Here is a 21,979-nt window from a genome sequence, read left to right on the forward strand (position 1 = left end):
TTTTTAGTCCCCACAGTCTTGGAGCATCCAAAAGTAAAATCCTAAAATTGTGGAATTGTAACCCATATCATCTGAACTCTATTCTACAACCAGCTGTTGCAGTGTGCTTTGAAATTTATTGCTTTTTTGTATATATATTATTTTTCACAATAAAATGCTAAAAAAAAGAAAGAGAGACTAAGGAGGTATACTAAATGTAATGTGACATACTGAAAGAGATTCTAGAACAGAGAGAGGATTTTAGGGAAAAACTGAGTAAATTTGTAAAAAGTATGGAATTTAATAATAATGTATCAATATTTGTTCATTAATTTTATCAGAAATATCATGCTAATGTAAGATATTAAAAATAGAGGAAACAGATGTGAGGGATATGAAAACACCCTGTACTATTTTTGCAATAATTTTGCAAATCTAAAGCTTTTTGAAAATGTAGCCATTTTAATTTTAAAAAATGAAAAATTAGTTATTGGCCAAAACACATGAAATAAGAAGTCAAACCATTCAAAGTTAGCCATTGCTACTATAATGACATATTGCCTTTCCATTTCTTGTGTATATTTTATACATATTTATTTATTATGCAATGTTTTATAAAAATGGAATGAAACTATATTCATGATTCTGTATAAAATGAAAATTTTAGAAGCTAATAAAAGTATGTATATTGCTTGTATCCTTCTGTTTAAAACATTTTATTTATGAAAAGCATATGCCTATCATTTAACATGTTATTTAAATGAATTAAAGATAAAAAATCCATAACAAAGAACCTATAAGTATTAATCTATTGCAATATTTATCAGTTGAAGACAATTAAAAAATGTCAGGTTATTTAAATGGAATCTTTTTTAAAGTATCTTTCTGGAAGCTCACACTGCTTCCTGGACTCATGACAGAATGCCATCTAGTTTCCTCAAAAAGTAAGTTTAAAGGTGATTCTAAAAGATACTTTAACACATCTTTGATAACCAAACCTAGTGTATTTTCACTTTTAATTTTTCTAATTGCTTAAATCTAATTATTGTAAATCTTATAATCTGTTTTGTGAAAAGTTGGGAAAATATAGACACGTGTAACAAAGTTAAAAACCCACAAATACCCCATACAAAGTCAACTGCTCACATTTTGGTACACTTAGCCAAATTTTTCTAAGTATTTTTTAAACAAAAACTTTGTTTTAAGGTTATATCTCTCTTGTAAATCTGTTGTAAATGGAGGTCATTACAGCATCTCCATTTACATCACACTGCTTGGATATAATAAGGACTCACAGAGGAATAATGCAGCACCAAGATTTCAGGAACCTGGTCAGTGGCCCTGACAATGGGTCAGGGTGGGGAGGGGAGGCTTGGAGTAGGTAACCAACCATCCTGTTTTGCCCAGCACTGAGAGGTTCAGTGCTAAAACCAGGAAAGCTGGGCAAACTAAGGCTGCTGGTCACCCTAGGAGGGAAAAGGATATGGGAAAGTAACATTAACTTTTATACTTTTGGAGCATTTCATTTTTGTCACAAAAGATATTCTAGAGATCCAAATATACTAGCATAAGTGGAAAACTGGATCATCTATGAATATCCAAGCAGTAATCTTATCAGGGCAGCTTGGAGTTATACTCTACCCAAAAACTGCCTGTTCAAGTTAGAATAGAAACCATCAATGTTTCTAGATCATCCAATCCTGCATATTTCCAACTATTGGATAGTCTTCATATGAAGAAAGATTCCTCACTGAAAAACAAAGGTCCAAAAATCAGTTTCTTCCTTTCTCCATTCCCCAACTTGTTCCTTCCCCACCTTTTCACTTTCTCTCTCTCTTCCGGTGATAGCTGGGTAAATATTGCATACTCTCACACCATCAACAAGGCTTAACTTCTCCCAATCCCCACTCCTCCAGCCCATTTCCTCCTCAAAAGACCATAATTTTAAAATAAACTAGAAATATTTTACGTACACAAGTGTATCCTGTATACTGGGATAACAAATACAAAGAGCCAAGGGCCCAGTGCAGGTTTCTACTGCTTTATCTTACCAGTTAATAGATTAGAAATTAATGCATAAAGATTATTTTTAAAAATTCTATGCCAATATGAGGATGTAAAATGCCATGATAGCTGTTTTAATTACTTGCTGATGAACAGGTGTTCCCATGATACTCCCAATTCCAGAATCATTCATATACAACTTTGTATGTGTGTCATACTTTATTGAAGGTCTACAAAGCAGAAAGGGGATTAAGTCACAGGAAGTAATCAACACTGGCCATTTTAAAACCTGTGTTCTTAAAAGGCATTCAAAAGCCCCCCTACAAGCAAGAATTTTTCACTTGTCTACTTTCTCTACAGGCTCCAATAGTCTACCATTTTGCTTGGCCCCATTTATGCCTTTTAGATATTTTGCTTCCTCTCTTTCTAGGTCTGTTTCCCTCAGGCACCATCCACCGCATACAACACAAACACACACACATACACAATCAACCTCTGTTAGCTCTGTGCCTACTCCTATACTTCTAAAAATTCATTAATGGGCTGTGCTAAATAGTGGGCCATCTATTCTATTCCCACCATTTAGAAGCACAAAAGAACAGGCAGAAGCCTTGAAATTTTAATAGTATACTTCTCCATTTCCCCACTGTTCTCTGAAAGGAGTAGGGAGGAATAAAGGTATTTATTTCCACGCTGATATGAATTATGTAACTCACTATAAAGGCAGAGCAACAACAGTCTCTTCTGGTTTTAATTTGTTTCCTCTTTTCATTACACAATCATAAAGATATCAAATCTCCTACAATGAAGAAGCACTACTTCTATAATTATATAAATCTTACAAATTAAGAACTAAAACATGTCATTGAATAAAAGCAATTAGTTTTATTAGAATATTTCTGAGCAAGTTGACCATATGAGTCAGCATCAAATTAAGTAAACTTAAACCCACATATATACACAGGGATGTCCACAATGTGTTATATTGGAGAGTAATATATTATTACATGATCTTGCTTTTGTATAAGTGAAAAACACAGAAACAATAATCATACACATAGACCTATTTGATAGACTTAGATAGATGGATGAATGCATGCATATATATGTATACTTTTGAAACAGCAAGGTATAAAAGTATATTAAAATTTCCCAGGAAAAAGGAGGAGATTCTTATCTCTTTATTCATTTCTGTAATGTCTGACTTCTTACAATGAGCCTAAATATTATTTCTATATTTTAAAACATTCTAATAAAGAAAAAAGCTAACATTTATAAAGTGTTACCATAACACAGGTACTGAACTAAATGTTTATAACCACAAATGAATTAAGTGTAGTAATGTTGCTAGTTGTGTAGCTCTTATGCCTCAGGAAGGGGCTTCCTAATTTTCAATTGAGCACACGCTCATCCAGAATAAAGACTACATTTCCCAGCCTCCCTTGCCATGTGTGGGCATGAGACTAGACTTTAGCATGAAATTAAGCCAAAGGATAGAGTGGCAGATTCCTGGGTGCAGCTCTTGCTTCCTTCTCCCTACCCCTCCTCCATCTTTCCTTCTTCTGTATGGAACATGTACATGGTTGGTAGAGTTCTAGCAGCTATCTTGGATTATGAGATTGAGGTCATATGTGGATATGACATATCTACTTAGAAGGAAAATCTCTAGGCTTTTTCTATGAGAGAGAATAAATTCTTTTATTTAGTCCACAGTCACTTGAGGGTTTTCTATCATTTGCAGCCAAACCTAATCCTAACTACTACTTTCAGCACCGTCACTTTACTGATGATATCATGAAATTAACCCAAGTTCTAGAAAGTTAAGCGGCAGAAGCAGTCAACATAGGTTGACTTCAAAGCCCCTGCTTTTAACCACTACGACATTCTGCTTCCTTCAACCACATTAAGTAGATATTGTTATAATGGGAAATTTATAGTTCTGAGATAAATAACAGATAAGAACATCTGAAATATATTTTGAAAAATGGCTGAAGCATCATATCCATTTAATTGACCTGAATAATGTTTACTGTTCATAATTTAATAATTATTACATGATATTAAGTCAATTCAGAAATTAGGACTGAAATTCAAATGATTAGAACTTTTTCTATATCCAGTTCCTCTTAAAATATTATACTATATTGTAAAATCCTGTCTTGGAGGATTATCATTATTGATATATATTTATACTAAAGAGCTTAGATATATTGCTAAATGATTATAATTTGACAAATACCATGTCTAGTATGTTGCATTAGTGTTTCCAGTTATTTGTTACTCCTCTCCATAAGAGGATTACACTTTCCTGCACCACTGGTATCAATGAAGCAGGAAATATAATGAATGGATTATTAACAAAATTGACACATGCCATGTCTGAAAGAGACGTCACATGTTTCCATCATTGCTCTTTTCATTCTGTGATAAGAACATTTTTCTCAGGTAGGAACTACTCCTCCAATCTAGATATTAGAATGAAAACCAAAAATGGGGCATCTCTACAACAACATTCATAGTCATTGAGATCTTGGGACTGTTGGATCTCAAAACGTGACCTAGCAAAAGCAAATACATCGTGGTAACTCCTATTTTAGAATATATCTTGACATTATATATTACATTCACACTGACAACTAAAAAACATTTTCAGGTGTTTCAGTTGAGGTTTTAAAACATAAAAATTCTGTTTCTGATGAGGGAGGTGAAACGGGGGTCTATGGAACCATATTGCAACTTTAGACCAGGAGGAAAAGACCTTCAAATAAACTAAATTCTTGAACAGCACTCTGTAAATGTACTGGAGTCATCAACTTGAGGGAATCAGCATACATGGAGCTCAAATTTCACAATGAGCCTTTTTGAAAAATTTTTAAATATTCTGTGGGTCATATGTAAAGAGCAAAATTCCCTATAACTGGAGATAATTTACTCTGCTTTCCAATTTTAGTGTGAGGACCTCTAAAGGTAATGCTTATGATATCCCTCATCCAATCTTGTTGGGATCAAATGGAAGTAATAATATTAGGCTATGATAACAGTAATGTGTTGCTATATTAATAGTATACTTGGGGCATTATGAATAGTCACATTAGCTGTGAGGACTGGCAACAGTGTGCTGGCTATAAGAACTCCAACATTTGGAAAGGGTGGGATAGAATAAAATACAATCTTTTAAACTTCATTTCTTTCTGAAGAGTTTCATGGTACATGATTATGGCAAGATGTTAAAAGAAATAGCTCACTAAGAAGAAAACATTAGAGCAGACTAACATACTCTCATAAAAATCTCATGCCCGGATTATATTTTAATTATAAAGGTAATACAATCAAACAATATCAAAACATACAGGGGAAAAAGTGAAAGTGTCATTTTACCACCCTCTAATCCCAATCCCAACCACAAGGGGCAACGACTTTTAAAAGTTTGAAACCTTTTTATGTGTGTGTGTGAATTAACATAAGCTTTTTCTTATATAAGGGGGATCAAGCTATAGATTTTGTTTTATTAATCAATATTAAAAAGACATCTTTCTGTATCAGTATATAAAGCTCCTCCCTCATTCTTTTTTAACATTGCATAGTATTGCACAGTGTATCTCCATAATGTATATGACCATTTCCTATTGATGGGCATTTAGACTATTTTTTTTTTGCTTTTTAAAACAACATTCTTGTATATTATCAACTTGAAATATTACAAAGAAGCCCACCTCACAGAAATATTGACTATTAATCCCCAAGCGAGGTCTAGATCATTTGGACTCCTTGCTTAAAAGGGAGAAAAATGCATGAAGATGCCTACATGAACACACTTTTGTGATAATGATAGTGATGAGGAAAATGATGCTAACTACAGTTTACTGAGTACACAACCTAAATACATGAAAGGAAACAATCTATAGATATACTTTTGAACTTTGCTCTTTTTTCATTTAACCATATATCCTGGAACTCAATTTATATAAATTCATAGAGATCTTTCACTTTTTTTTTCACAGCTGCATGTTAACCTACTTTGTGGATGTACCAAAGTTTATTCACCTATATTAGTCTTCTAAATATGATTATTTAGGTTGTTTCCAATATGTATTTTCATATTGTCAGAGATAAATATTTAGGGTAAACTCCTAGCAGTGGGATTGGTGAATCAAAAGGCATATAGTTTTGTTGGATATTGTCAAATTCCTTTCCAGAAACATTATACCAATGTGCATTACCACCAGCAATGCCATGCATTTCTTTAGCAGTATGCATGCTTAAATCAGGATCAAAATAAGGTTCATATATTGCAAATGGTTGGCAAGTCTTAAGTCTCTTTTAATCTATAGGTTTTCCTGACTCCCTCTCCTTTTACTCTTTCAATTTATTTATTCAAGAAACCACATTTGTGTTGCAGAGGCTGAATTTTGATGACAGTATCCCATGATGTGATTTGACATATATAATTCTGTATACTGTATTTCCTGTAAATTAGGTATTTGAAGTCCAAGACTTAATCAGATTCAGATTAAATTTTTGGCAAGAATAACTTCATAGAAGGTTTTATGTATGTCTCTAAGAAGGCACTTAGTCAGTGGTAACCTAAAACTTTTAGAAAAATATTTTATGTAAGTAAAACATACATTTTAAAAATGTGGAAAATGAAAAACAAATATAAAAAATCACCTCTAATACCACCGCATATATGCTTCTTTAAAAATTCATTTATTATTATTTTTCATCAGGTAATAAAATCAATACACATTTGGTGCACAGAATTTGGTGAATAAAACCATAGACTGTTAGACAAAAATTAGGATGGTTTTCTTGCTCACAAGAATACCCCAATGGTCATGTCTTGACCCAAGCTGGGCAATCAGAATCTCTTAGCAAGGAACTCAAAACTTTGAGACACAGAAAGAGGAATAATTTTGAAACAGACAGGAATCATATTAATAAAAGCACCTGAGAGAAAATACAGGGAATTCATCTTGCTGAGGTCCCTGATGAGAGAGGTACCTTATTCCTGCCTAGGTATTCAACTCTGTCTTTGAGTCTGTCAGCTACCTCAGGATCTTTTCAATAAATATGCCTTATTTTACCTAAGCAAGCCAGACTTGGTTTCTGCTGTCAGCAACCACAGAACTTTAACAACTTAAGAAATGGTTGTTAATGATACCAATTACCCATTAGAAAAGTAAAGTAACTTACCCAAGGTCATAATACGAGTCAGATCTCCTAACATTCACTCCAAGATGCTGTCTGACATTTTCTTCATTATCTTAGTTCTGCTGCATCTTGTCTTTTAGAAGAGCAAAGTACAAATATTTTTTTCTTTTATGCTCACCTGGAAGGTAAAATAAGGGACGAGGAGACCAAATGAGGTAAACAGATATCAGATTATGAATTTCTTCCTATACCAAAATTCACTGAACAGAAAAGGCACTGAAGCCCATTGAAGTAAGTGAGTGCATTTTACTTCTTGCTTTACTTTCCTAAAAGTTTCCTGTGCTGATTACGCTTTTCAATTTAGGCCAAAGTCAGTTTAGGCCTGTCTTTATGAGAGAGATATGGGGAAAGAACTTTAGTTGTTGAAATCTAGATGGTTTCAAGCCCTTTACAAAGGCTTTTTCCCTTGAAACAAAATTGACAAGCAATATTAATTTTTTGACAACTTGATCTTAGGTACTATACTTTCTTAACAACTTTTTTTGAGATACAATCCACATATCATACAATTCATTCATTGTAAGAGTACAATTCAACAGTATCTAGTATGTTCATGGGTATGTGCAACCATCAACACCATCAACAAATGCTTTTTTTATGCACTCCTTCTAATATCCTGAGAATTAGATATCCATTATTCCCATGTTATAATTGGCAAAACAGAATATTATTGTAATTAAATAACTTTTCCAGAGTCCTAAAGGTAGTAAGTGGCAGAGCAAGGAAATGTATTAAAATGTCCATTAGCAGCCACATATAAATAGCAAACAGTAAAACAACCAAAAATGTCATTCATAAAAAAGAGATAAATAAATTATGATATAGTAGTACAATAGAAACTATATAGCAGGGAAAATGAATGAACTACTTAGCATTACAGATTATCAACATGGATAAAGATCGCAACCATATATATGTTGACTGAAAAAAGTAAGTTGCAGAACATACACAGAGCACCATTTATATTAAATTCAAAAGAAAGTAAAACAAATCATATACTTACTTCTTAGCTATAAATGTATATGTAGTAAAAATAATTGTGGGAAAGATAAATAAACTCATGATTGGATATGGGATTGGGGAAAGGCACACAGGGAACTTCAGTTAACTTGATTATTCTTTATTTCATAAGGTGGGTGGGGGTTTCATTAGTATTGATTATGCTGTTCTTTATAACTTTTTGTATGAGTTAAAGTGCAATAAAATTTTTAAAAAAAGTAAATGATACCTTCTTGAAGCTTAAGGACATAATCTTAAAACAGTAAATGTATCTTAAATTTTATGAAAGAAAGGAGGAAAAGAGGGAGAAAGATGGGGAGAGGGAAGAAGGATGAGAGGGGAGAAAAATAAACGTTGCAATTCCATTACCTAGAAATTTTCATTGAAAATTATTTTGTGTATATTTTTCCAGTTTATTTTTCAGTTCATATAGACGTATATACACACATATATTATATTTACTTAAAGAAACATTATTATGACAACTATAAGCAAGTCTTTTATTTTTTACCTCATATTTCATAGGCATCTTCCCAAATAAGGGCCACTCCAAAAGGATGTATTCTATTTATAAAAATGTTCTATCATCAATTTTAACAAATGTTCCAAACCAATGCAAGATGTTGGTGGTGAGTTGATATATGGGAACCCGATATTTAATGCATGATTGTTCTGAAAACACACAATTTCTCTAACAAAAAAATGAAAAAAAGGCTGTATCCCATACGACTATATAGGTATAATATAATTTATTTAATCAAGCCACTGTTGAGGGACATTTAGGTTGCTTCCAAATTTCGCAATTACAAAAAATGCTGAAATAAAGACATTATATGTGTGCGCTTTCACCTCTATTAGTATTTGTGTTGGATAAATTTCTACAGCAAAATTTCTAGGTTGAAGAGTACAAATTTCCAACTCTGTTTCATTTGCCAAATTGCCCAATAATAAATAGTTCTACTTATTTACACACTTTACAGTATTGTAACTGCGTTTTCGCCAAACCCTACTGGACACTGGCATAAACAATTTTTCCACCCTTGCCAATCTTAATACAATGACTCTGTTTTTCATGTGCATTGATTACTGAATTTGTTTGCACATTTTTCCCAAAGCTTTAACAATATGTGAACCTGGCAGGAAGGTTAACAGAGAACTGGCTCTGGAGCTAAGCTGCTTGCATTCGAATTCACTTTCTGGAGCAACGAACCAGTATAAGAAGGACCATGAATAACGGAGAAAGAGCTGGTAAGTGAGGAGAGGAACAAGAGATGAAAAACTAAGCAAGAAAATAGAACCCACATCTCAGGATCCTCCCACCCGATCGTCCCGCTGTCAGTACCCCCTTGTCACTCAGCTACCCTAACTCCTGGCAGCCTCCTTCGGGCTGAACAAAAGCAACTCATCAAGAACCCAAGCCCACCCTCCCTCCCTGCCTCCCACCAGGTGCTCAAATACAAGACGCTCAAGTGGTTAGATATACCATGCCGTTGCCGCTGCCTAGCTGCAGGCCAGTCTCCACTTCCCCAAACGCCTCGGGACCCAGGATTCCCAGACGCCCCCACCTGCAGAGGAGGTGGGTCCAATGTCTTTACATCTCCGTCTGCCCGCCATACACCAATACACCAGCCCTCCACGCCACCCACCGGAAGCAGAGGCCGAGACAGTGCTCAGATTCGCGCGTTTGTTTGTGTCTAAAGGTTCCCACGTGACTTCGTTTCCCTGGCAATGGGCTTCCTCCCTGAACCGCCCCCAAGAATGGGGAATGTGCCTCTCTGAGCTATCCCTCAAACAGCAGTGCCGGAGAGTTGAAAATAGAACTGCTAAGAGTTTTCTCTAATTTAGTGGTGTTGTGCTACGCATTAAAAAGAAAAGAATGAAAGAACGTGAGAGATTCCTCAAGAACTACACAGTTGTGTATTGTTAGAATTCCTAAAATTAGCATGTACTATTTCTGTAATTAAACCAACAAAGGGAAAATAAATAATGCCTGAATAAAAGTAAGATCATATATACAAGAAAACCTTGTAGCCTTAGAAATATATAATGTTTTATGAGGGGTCATGGTGTAACTGAGAAATCAGGATTAAGGGGATGATTTTTATTACTGAATGATTACATAGATATTCCTTTTTGCCTTCTGGTGTATTGGAGTAGACAGGGAAATTCCTGAAATCTTTAAATTGTAATCCAGCTAAACTGATCTCTAATCATGACCGTATAGCCCTTATCTTCTGCCCTTGTGATTGTAACAATCTTGTAACTATTATTCATTTGTACCCAGTTATCCAAATTTTTCAACTTTAGAGTCTTGTAATCACTAAAAACAGCCCCTAATGTTTGTTCATGAAGGGTCTTGGGGTCCACCCAGAAGTAACCCACCACAAATCCAAAATTATCTTCATAACTGAGACTCAGTCTAAGCAAAATGGGCCCACCAGATATTCACAGTAGTTTAGACTTTAACTTACAAGTTACCTATACCTCATTCCTCCATTTTCTTTCTTACGTTCTCTAAGCATGTAATCAATATGCATATGCTCAATAATCCAATCACTGCTAACTACATCATCTGGGGCCACTGTGCTCATTATCCTAAACCCTGCCCACCTTTTCTATGATAAAACTATCCAGATTACTGCAGTTCAGAGAAACAGATTTTTGGCCACTAGGCCACCTGCTCTCCTACTACACACCTAGTAATAAACTCTTTCTTTGAAACACCATTCTCTCAGGAGTTGTTTATTGAGCATGTCAGGCAAAAGAATCCATGGCCTTTGTCTGGTAACAATTTGGCCACCCTCAGGGATAAATCAGAACTCTAGAGTCACAGCCGAGCAGGTAAACCAGGTAACCGAGCTTTTTTGCTACCTCTGGACTGAATTTACTCTAGAGGCTCAACAACCATGGTTTCTCTGTTCTGCTGGCACTCCAGAGACTTTTGGCCTCTTAAAAAAATCTGCAAAGAGAGAAACTATTTCCAGTTTTATCTGGCTGGGTGACTGGGTCTTCCGGGTAAAAATGGATTAGGGAGTAAATAAGCAGTTTGAATCCCTTTGACCTAAGCCTGGGTCACACTTCCAGAATGATCCCCTTTGCTCTGCCCTCTACACCTTCTGTTTTTGAGTTCCTACTATACAGGATTTGAAGCCCTGACTTAATCCAACAATTAATTGGTATTTAATGAAATTACATAGGCCTGTTTAAGTATTAGCTGGTGTGTTACCTATGTATTGTTTCATTGTTAATTGGTATGTTAAGCATTTAATGTCGGTTTGTTAGTTAGTGTATTTGGTCTAGTTATTAATTGGTGTGTTACTTAAACATAGTAAGTGTTAAGTGTATAAATTTGTTGATATTTATTATATTTAATAAGTGTTAAGTAACTGCTCTTGTATTGGTGAAATGTTTCCTAATTAGTGATTGAGTATGGAAATTCTTTTACAAAGGGACCCTTTGGGCTGTATTGAATATTTAAAAGATTTTGGTTATGAGTCTGTAAAAAAGAAAAAGGTTTTATTTCTGAAACATAATCTGGCCTCAAAATGATTTAAAATGAAAATACTACCATTACAGTTAAAATGAAAGATGTTACAGTTAAAATTGTTCTGCAAAACTTAGAAATAGAATGAGATAATATATTCAATCTTTTATTTGTCCCTCTCAAAACTATTTCTGTGTTTCTGTTTCTTTTGTAACTAATTTTATATTTGTGTCTGTCTGCATTTTCGATGTATATCCTCATACCTCCAAATGGTAATAGCAAATTAATAAGAAAATTCTTAAAGAGCTCTATTTGAACTGCTTAGAAATAATTAGACACCTGATATAAATATATTGATTAATATTTTTGAAGTAAAAGAGAAAAAACTCTCTGAATGGCAAAATTCAAAACTTTATTTTTCTAATTACTATAAACCAACCTGGACATTAGAAAGAAACAACCCCTGGAATTTCCTTAAGGCAGCAGAAAACTGTCAAAGGGCTGCCTCTGGAAAAATCAAACACTTTTTCCAATGATCCTGGTCACACACAGCTTTTAGTAAAATAAATCTAATAATTGGAAATTAAGGGCTGATAAACTTCCCAAATTGCACAAGCCAGGCTGCATTCTGTCTGTGTAATGCATCCCTTACTCAAGACCTAACCACCTAAAGCAGGTATTGGGGGAGGGCAAGGCATGGAAGGATGGGGGAGGTGTGGTCTAGAATTCTTTTTTACTGGGCCTGGAGATTAGAAATGGTAAACATAAAAAGTGCTGCAAAATAGGCTGTTTGTTAGTATTTTTTTCCAATACCTTTGCAAATATAACTACAGTAATCAGATCATTATCAAGATATAAATAGCCTTGGAATAGGAGAAACTGAATAAAATCTAATTGCCAAATTTCAGTAACTATGATGAAATATTGTTGAGAGATATGTAAAGGTTTTCCTGGATTTAGGCTTGGAAAAAACTAAACAACTACAGTATATTTTCCAGAACTTGGTAATCAATGTACTTTTAAAATTGTTGATAATTTTAAGATATTATGAAAACAAAGAGGTTTTCAACCTTCCAAAAGAGGAATTTTATGATGTTTTGAATCGAACAAATGTGATTTTATTCTACTTGGGTGTGTTCTACTTAAGTCTATATAAGCTTACTAATAAAATAAGCTAGTATTATAAATACATTCTCAAAACCCCCTTTAAAATACCCTAACTGGACAGGTTAAGTTACATAAACTGAGCAATATACCTGGTAATAAAACTTATATAAAGTATAATAAACTATGAAATATGCTAATGCTTCAAACATATTCTATTTAAGAGATCAGTTAAGTTTACTAAGAACTATACATGGATTTTTTTTTATAACGTTGATTACCTAGATTTCAAAGAATCTGACTTTTAGTTAATAGGCCATTTGTTACCCCAGTATGTGAAAGAATTTGAATTTGGTGGTTTTGTTAATGTCAATCAGAATACTTCTGTTAGTAAATTTTGTCACAAATAAAGGAAACCTAATGCTTGGCTTCCGAGTTTATATTCTAGTTAGAAAGCACGTGTATAATGGCATAGTATAAGACAGTAATAAGGAAGGAATAAATGTGCTGGAAAAATTTAAAAAGCAGATAGATAAAGAATGACCTAAGAAGACCTCATAAAAGAGATGACATTTGTAAGACCTCTAAATAAGACAGTAACATTTAAATAAATAGGGTTTGGAACCAGATTTTTTAGAAGCCATAACTGGTTTTGTGAACTAATGCATTTTAGGTATTATTTAGCAGTTGGGAACACTGTTGATAAAAATTTGAGTTTTTCTGGATATAAATCCCTTAAATATCAAAAACTTGATAATATTTCAAACTTGGGGCTTTTCTGACCTTTGATGGTAGTTGTGCTGGTTTGAAAGGATGTATGTACCCTAGAAAAGCCATGTTTTAATCCTAATCCTATTTTGTAAAGGCAGCCGTTTCTTCTAATCCCTATTCAGCACTGTGTGCTTGAAACAGTAATTAGATCATCCCCCTGGAGATGTGATTTAATCAAGCATGGTTGTAAAACTGGATTAGGTGAAGGTATGTCTCCACCCATTTGGGTGGGTCTTGATTAGTTTACTGGAATCTTATAAAACAGGAAACATCTTGGAGAGAGACTCAGAGACAGCAGAGAAGAAAAACAGCCATGAGAAGCAGAGAGCTCACAAGCCAGCAACCTTTGGAGATGAAGAAGGAAAACACTTCCCAGGGAGCTTCATGAAATGGAAAGCCAGGAGAGAAAGCAAGGTAGATGATGCCTTGCTAACAGTGTGCCCTTCCAGCTGAAAGAGAAGCCCTGACTGTATTCGCCATGTGTCTTCTCACTTGAGAGAGAGACCCTGAACTTCATCGGCCTTCTTGAACCAAAGTATCTTTCCCCAGATGCCTTTGATTGGATATTTCTATAGACCTGTTGTAATTGGGGCATTTTCTTGGCCTTAGAACTGTAAACTAGCAACTTAATAATTTCCCATTTTTAAAAGCCATTCCATTTCTGGTATATTGCATCCCAGCAACTAGCAAACTAGAACAGTAGTGCTGAATTAGACTGAGAGATTTTAGGCATATAGTAATCATTTGTGTGTTCTACATATAAAATATATAAATGCCTGGCAGTGTTCCAAACCCAGGCATAAATTTCTTCTCTCTTCCATTATTTTGTCATGTCTCTGTCTCTTCTCCCCTTCATGAATCCTGTTATTGCAAGGAACTATGTAAGATCAAAAGCTTTGTGGATTTTGCTTGTTATAGTCATTGTTTACTATAAGATCTGAGTGGATGTAGGAAGTTGTAAAAGAAGAATTTCTAAAATGAATTGTGTCTATCATAGACAGTGCTAACAAAATTTAATAAGTCTGTTTATCATACATTTTATCTTTTTTAAACTTTTAATTTTTTTTAAATACCAAAAAACACCAAACAAACGCAAACATTCTTATTTTGATCATTCCGCTCTACATATATAAACAGTAATTCACAATGTCATCACATAGTTGCATATTCATCAACATGATCATTTCCTGGAACACTTACATCTATTAAGAAAAAGAAATAAAATGAAAACAGAAAAAATTTTATACACACCATATCCTTCATCCCTCCTTTCCGTTGATCACTAGCATTTCAAACTAAATTTATTTTAACTTTTGGTCCCCCTATTATTTATTTTTATTCCATATGTTCTACTCATCTATTGACAAGGTCTAAAAGAAGCATCAGACACAAGGTTTTCACAATTGTATAATCACATTGTGAAAGCTATATCATTATACAATCATCTTCAAGAAACATGGCTACTGGAACACAGCTCTACACTTTCATGCAGTTCCTCCAGCCTCTCAGTTACATCTTGACTAACAAGGTGATATCTACTTAATGCATAAGAATAACCTCCAGGGTAACCGCTCAACTCTGTTTGGAATCTCTCAGCCGTGGACACTTTGTCTCATTTCACTCTTCCCCCTTTTGTTCGAGAAGCGTTTCTCAATCCCTTGATGCTGAGTCTCAGCTCATTCTAGGATTACTGTCCCACGTTACCAGGAAGGTCCACACCCCTGGGAGTCAGATCCCATGTAGACAGGGGAAGAGTGGTGAGTTGGCTTGTTGTCTTGGCTGGAGAGAGAGGCCACATCTGAGCAATGAAAGAGGTTCACTTGGGGGTGACTCTTAGGCCTAATTTTAAGTAGGCTTGACCTATCCTTTGTGGGGTTAAGTTTCATATGAACAAACCCCAAGACTGGGGGCTCAGCCCATAGTTTTGGTTGTCTGCACTGCTTGTGAGAATATCAAGAACTCAACTTGGGAAAGTTGAATTTTCCCCCTTTCTCACCACTCCCTGAAGGGGAATTTGCAAATACTTTTTTATTCACTGTTCAAATCACTCTGGGATTTATGGGGGCATCACTCTGGACAAACCTACAAAATCTCATGTCCTACTCAAGGTTCCATAACTTATGCTGTTCAATTAAGCTGTCTACATAAGTTATATTAGGAAAAGCACTAATTAAAAAATATAAATTTTGTATGAAATAAACATTTTTTGCTTTAGTCTCACACATAAGTTGAAATTTTAAAATATTAATTACCATCTATTTTCAGCACCCTGCAGTAATGACATTCCTTTGTTCTTCCTCATGCAAAAGCACTTTTTAAATTTATACATTTACTAACTATCATTATACACTCTAGGCATTCCAAGATTATACCATCTCAGTCTTTATTGTCTATCTTTCTTTCTGATTTCATTTGTGCCCCCAGCCCTCCTCTCTCTATCATTCTCACGTGCTGGTTCATTCAGTGTTTTAACATAATTGTATAGTTAGGTAGTATTGTGCTGTCCATTTCTGAGTTTTTACATTCAGTCCTGTTGCACAATCTGCATCCCTTCAGCTCTAATTACCCAATATCTTACCCTATTTCTATCTCCTGATGGTCTCTTTTGCCAAAGAAATTCTCCAAGTTTACTCACTAATGTGAGTACACATCAGTGAGCCATACAGTATTTGTCCTTTTGTTTCCATAATGTCCTAAAGTTCAATCTGTGTTGTTACACACTTCATAATTTTATTGTCTTATGGCTGCATAATATTTCATCGTATGTATGTACCACAGTTTAGCCACTCGTCTGTTGATGGACATTTTCGCCATTTCCATCTCTCTGCAATTGTAAATAATGCTGCTATAAACGTTGGTGTGCAAATGTCCATTTGTGTCATTGCCTTCATGTCCTCCGAGTAGATTACCTAGCAATGGTATTGCCAGGTCATATGGCAATTCTGTATTTATCTTTCTGAAGAACCTCCAAACTGCCTTCCACAACAGTTGTACCATTTGACATTCCCACCAACAGGGGATGAGTGTGCCTCTTTCTCCACATCCTCCCCAGCACCTGTCATTTTCTGCTTTATTGATAATGGCCATTCTGGTGGGTGTGAGATGATATCTCATTGTGGTTTTGATTTGCATTTCTCTAATAGCCAGGGTAGTTGAGCATCTCTTCATGTGCCTTTTGGCCATTTGTATTTCCTCTTCTGAGAAGTGTCTGTTCAAGTCTTTTCCCCATTTTGTAATTTGGTTGTCTGTCTTGTTGTTGTTGAGTTGAACAACCTCTTCATAAATTCTGGATACTAGACCTTTATCTGATATGTCGTTTCCAAATATTGTCTCCCATTGTGTAGACTGTCTTTTTACTTTCTTGATGAAGATCTTTGATGTGCAAAGATGTTTAATTTTGAGGAATTCCCATTGATTTATTTCTTCCTTCAATGCTCTTGCTTTGGGTGTAAGGTCTAGAAAACCACCTCCAATGATAAGATTTATAAGATATTTCCCTACATTTTCTCCTAACAATTTTATGGTCTTAGATCTAATGTTTAGATCTTTGATTCATTCTGAGTTAACTTTTGTATAGGGTGTGAAATATGGGTCTTCTCTCATTCTTGTGCATATGGATAAGCAGTTTTCTAGGCACAATTTATTGAAGAGACTGTTCTGTCCCAGGTGAGTTGGCTTGACTGCCTTATCAAAGATCAACTGTCCATAGATAAGAGGGTCCATATCTGAACACTCTATTTGATTCCATTGGTCAATATATCTATCTTTATGTCAGTACCATGCTGTTTTGATCACTGTAGCTTCATAATACACCTTAAAGTCAGGTAGCTTGAGACCTCCACTTTATTTTTTTTTCTCAGGATACTTTTAGCTATACAGGGCACCCTTCCCTTCCAGATAAATTTGGTTATTGGGTTTTCTATTTCTGAAAAGTAAGTTGTTGGGATTTTAATTGGTATTGCATTGAATCTGTAAATCAATTTAGGTAGAATTGACATCTTAACTATACTTAGCCTTCCAATCCATGAACATGGTATGTCCTTCCATCTATTTAGGTCTTCTGTGATTTCTTTTAACAATTTTTTGTAGTTTTCTTTGTATAGGTCTTTTGTTTCTTTATTTAAATTTATTCCTAAATATTTTATTCTTTTGGTTGCAACTGTAAATGGGATTCATTTCTTGATTTCCCCCTCAGATTGTTCATTACAAGTGTACAGAAACACTACAGATTTATGAGTGCTGGTCTTGTAACCTGCCACTTTGCTGTATTCATTTATTAGCTCTAGTAGTTTTGCTGTGGATTTTTCAGGGTTTTCAACATATAGTATATCATCTGCAAACAGTGAGAGTTTTACTTCTTCCTTTCCAATTGTGATGCTTGTATTTCTTTTTCTTGTCTAATTGCTCTGGCTAGAACTTCCAACACAATGTTGAATAACAGAGGTGATAGTGGACATCCTTGTCTTGTTCCTGATTTAAGGGGGAAAGTTTTCAGATTTTCCCCATTGAGGGTGATGTTAGCAATGGGTTTTTAATATATTCCCTTTATCATTTTGAGGAAGTTCCCCTCTATTCCTATCCTTTGAAGTGTTTTCAACAGGAAAGGATGTTGAATTTTGGCAAATGTCTTTTCTGAATCAATCAAGATGATCATGTGGTTTTTCTGCTTTGATTTGTTGATACAGTGTATTACATTAATTGATTTTCTTATGTTGAACCATCCTTGCATACCTGGGATGAATCCTACTTGGTCATGATGTATAATTCATTCAATGCATTCCTGGATTCGATTTTCTAGAATTTTGTTGAGGATTTTTGCATCTATATTCATTAGAGAGATTTTTCTGTAATTTTCTTTTTTTGTAATATCTCTGTCTGCTTTTAGTATGAAGGTGGTGTTGGCTTCGGTATGAAGGTGGTGTTGGCTTCGTTGAATGAGTTAGGTTGCTTTCCCACTTCTTCAATTTTTTTGAAGACTTTGAGCAGGATTGGTACTAATTCATTCTTGAATGTTTGGTAGAATTCACATGTGAAGGCACCTTGTCCTGGACTTTTCTTTTTGGGCAGCTTCTTAATGACTGATTCAATTTCTTTATTCATGATTGGTTTGTTGAGGTTGTCTGTTTCTTCTCAAGTCAAAGTTGGTTGTTCATTCCTTTCTGGAAAGTTGTCCATTTCATTTACATTGTTGTATTTATTGGCATGAAGTTGTTCATAGTATCATGTCATTATTTCCTTTATTTCTGTGGGGTCAATGGCTATGTCTCTTCTTCAATTTCTGATCTTTGTTTATTTGCATCCTCTCTCTTCTTATTTTTGTCAATCTTGCTAAGGGTGTGTCAATCTTACTGATTTTCTCCTAAAACCAGCTTCTGGATTTGTTGATTTTCTCAGTTGTTTTCATGCTCTCAATTTCATTTATTTCTACTCTAATCTTCATTATTTCTTTCCTTTTGCTTGCTTTGGGGTTACTTTGATGTTCTTTCTCTAGTTCTTCCAAGTGGACAGTCAATTCCTCAATTTTTGCTCTTTCTTATTTTTTGACATAGGCATTTAGGGCAATAAATTTCCCTCTTAGCACTACCTTTGCTGCATCCCATAAGTTTTGATATGTTATGTTTTCATTTTCATTTGTCTCGAGATATTTACTGATTTCTCTCATAATTTCTTCCTGTTCCCACTGGTTGTTTAAGAGTGTGTTGTTGAGCCTCTACATATTTGTGTGAATTTTCTGGCACTCTGCCTATTATTGATTTCCAACTTCATTCCTTTATGATCTGAGAAAGTGTTGTGTATGATTTCAATCTTTTTAAATTTATTGAGACTTGCTTTGTGACCCAGCATATGGCCTGTCCTTGAGAATGATCCGTGAGTACTTGAGGAAAAGGTGTATCCTGCTGTTGTGGGGTGTAATGTTCTATAAATGTTCGTTAAGTCTAGCTCATTTATTGTATTATTCAAATTATCTGTTTCTTTATTGATCTTCTGTCTAGATATTCTGTCCATTGATGAGAGTGGGGAATTGAAGTCTCCAACTATTATGGAAGATATGTCTATTTCTCTTTTCAATGCTTTCCACATGTATTTTGGAGCATTCTGGCTCTGTGCATAAATATTTATCATTGTTATGTCTTCTTGAGAAATTGTTCCTTTTATTAATATATAGTGTCCTTTGTCTCTTTTAACTGTTTTACGTTTGAAGTCTAATTTGTTGGATATTAGTATAGCTACTCCTGTCCTTTTCTGATTGTTATTTGCATGAAATATCTTTTCACAACCTTTCAATTTCAACCTATGTTTATCCTTGGTCTAAGATGTGTTTCCTGTAGAAAACATATAGATGGGTCCTGGTTTTTGATCCATTCTGCCAGTCTATGTCTTTTGATTGGGGAGTTTAATCCATTAACATTTAGTGTTATTACTGTATGGATAGTGCTTTCTTCTACCGTTTTGCCTTTTGGATTCTGTATGTCATATCTAATTTTCCTTCTTTTTACCTTTACTCATAGTCTTCATTTCTACACTCTTCTCCACACTTCTTTCTTCTTTCTTTTCATATCTGTCTGTAGTGCTACCTTTAGTATTTCTTACAGAGCTGGTCTCTTGGTCAGAATTTCTCTCGGTGAGTTTTTACCTAAAAATGTTATAATTTCTCCCTCATTTTTGAAAGACAATTTTGCTGGTTATAGAATTCTTGTTTGGCAGTTTTTCTCTTTCAGTAATTTAAATATATAATCCCACTGTCTTCTCACCCCCATGGTTTCTGCTGAGAAATCTACGCATAGTCTTATTTAGCTTCCCTTGTATGTGATGGATTGCTTTTCTCTTGCTACTTTCAAGATTCTTTCTTTCTCTTTGACTTCTGACATTCTGATTAGTAAGTGTCTTGGAGTACGTCTATTTGGATCTATTCTCTTTGGGGTACACTGCACTTCTTGGATATGTAATTTTAAGTCTTTCATAAGAGTTGGGAAACTTTTAGTGATAATTTCTCCATTAGTTTTTCTCCTCCTTTTCCCTTCTCTTCTCCTTCTGGGACACCCACATCATATATATTTGTGTGCTTCATATTGTCATTCAATTCCCTGAGTCCCTGCTCATATTTTTCCATTTTTCCCTATATATTTTTTGCTTGTCAGATTTCAGATGTTCCATCCTCCAGTTCACTAATCTTATCTTTTGCCTCTCAAAACCTACCATTGTAGGTTTCCATTGTTTTTTTTTTTCATCTCTTCTACTGTGCCTTTCACTCCCATAAGTTCTGTGATTTGTTTTTTCAGACTTTCCATTTCTTCTTTTTGTTCATTCCTCACCTTCTTTATATCCTCCCTCAATTTATTGATTTGCTTGTTGACGAGGTTTTCCATGTCTGTCATATATTCTGAATTAATTGTTTCAACTCCTATATCTCATTTGAATTTTTGGTTTGTTCCTTTGGGGCATATCTTCAATTTTCATAATGTGATTTGTTATTTTTTGCTGGTGTCTAGCCATTTAATTACCTTAATTAGTTTATTCTAGAGATTGTTTTCACTTCTTTTACCTAGGGTTTTCTTGCTGGATGAATTTGTTGTCTGTCAGTTCTTTGACATTCAGTTCAGCTTTTTCTGGACCTCTAGCTTAGGTTTTGTTTAACAGAGGAGAATTTTTCAGTTCTTGTTTTCTTGTTTCTTGCCCTGCCTGTATGGTCCTTCCCCCCCCCCCCCCATCCTTAGGAGGGTCTGCTTAGGTGTTATAGACCCCAGCTGGATTTTCCCAGACCAAACTGGCCTCCTGTTAGGAGGAAAGAGTCACCTTCATCAGTTTTCCCTGAGGGTGAGACCCAGCAGGTTGAAAGACTTTCCTGTGAAGTTTCTGGACTCTGTTTTTCTTATCCTGCCCAGTGTGTGGCACTTGTCTGCCTGCAGGTCCCACCAGCATAAGGTGATGTAGTGCCTTTAACTCTGGCAGACTCTCCCTGCTGGGGCCATAGTGTAGACAGAGGAGAGGTTGTAAGCTGATTTTAATGGCTTTAAGCTACCAAGCCGTGGTGTCTGAATTCCCTGAGGGAGGGATTCCACCTGAGTTGGGCTTCACCCCTCCCCTGGGGAAGGCACAGGCTTCAGACAAACCCTCAAATGAGCTTGATTCTGCCTATGCCTGGGCAATTGCAGCCTGAGAAGCCCTGCCACTGTATTCAAAGGCAACCGATCCTTTGTAGAAACACAGCCACAAAAACCTCTGTTTTTTTTTCTTTTTTCACCAGCCCTGCCCCCTTGGTGCCTGGGCAAAAATCAGCAACCTCTGTTTTGACCAGGTTCACTGAGTTGGAGACCTGATTTTAGTTGTCAGAATTTGTTCATTAATTCCACAATTGGCATTTGGTTGTGGTCAGCCCCTGCTGCTGGTAAAGTCTCTTTCCTTTCACCTTTGGGAAGCAGCCTGTGG

General features: G+C 35.2%; 1 long non-coding RNA gene across 4 annotated transcripts in view; it reads right to left on the bottom strand.

Moving 5' to 3' along the window:
* LOC143671535 (uncharacterized) overlaps positions 1-9,870 on the bottom strand; it is a 158,231-nt gene extending 148,361 nt beyond the window's left edge. For all 4 annotated transcript variants that reach the window (XR_013169590.1, XR_013169591.1, XR_013169593.1 and 1 more), the window contains exons 1-2: positions 9,677-9,870; positions 7,177-7,312 (exon numbers count right to left, since the gene is read on the bottom strand). This is a non-coding gene — a long non-coding RNA (uncharacterized LOC143671535). The remainder of the gene's footprint in view (positions 1-7,176; positions 7,313-9,676) is intronic.
* Positions 9,871-21,979: the final 12,109 nt, after the last annotated feature.

Source organism: Tamandua tetradactyla, chromosome X (genome assembly GCF_023851605.1).
Source record: "Tamandua tetradactyla isolate mTamTet1 chromosome X, mTamTet1.pri, whole genome shotgun sequence".
Taxonomy (NCBI): Eukaryota; Metazoa; Chordata; class Mammalia; order Pilosa; family Myrmecophagidae; genus Tamandua; species Tamandua tetradactyla.